Below are 345 nucleotides of genomic sequence, written 5' to 3'. Positions count from 1 at the left end.
GGGAGTGAGTGTGTGTGAGAGAGTGAGTGAGAGTGAGTGTGTGTGAGAGAGTGAGTGAGTGAGTGTGTGAGAGAGTGTGTGAGTCAGTGAGTGAGTGAGAGTGAGTGTGTGTGAGAGAGTGAGTGAGTGAGTGTGAGTGAGTGAGTGTGTGAGAGAGTGTGTGTGAGAGAGTGAGCGAGTGAGTGAGTGAGTGAGTGAGAGTGAGTGTGTGTGAGAGAGTGAGTGAGTGTGAGTGAGTGAGTGAGTGTGTGAGAGAGTGTGTGTGAGAGTGTGAGTGAGTGAGTGTGTGAGAGAGTGTGTGTGCGAGAGTGAGTGAGTGAGTGAGTGAGTGAGTGTGAGTGAGTG

This window comes from Sinocyclocheilus anshuiensis, unplaced genomic scaffold, assembly GCF_001515605.1.
Source record: "Sinocyclocheilus anshuiensis isolate Anshui unplaced genomic scaffold, SAMN03320099.WGS_v1.1 scaffold989, whole genome shotgun sequence".
NCBI lineage: Eukaryota > Metazoa > Chordata > Actinopteri > Cypriniformes > Cyprinidae > Sinocyclocheilus > Sinocyclocheilus anshuiensis.
The sequence above is the reverse complement of the archived record's forward strand: the minus strand, read 5'-3'. Positions refer to the sequence as shown.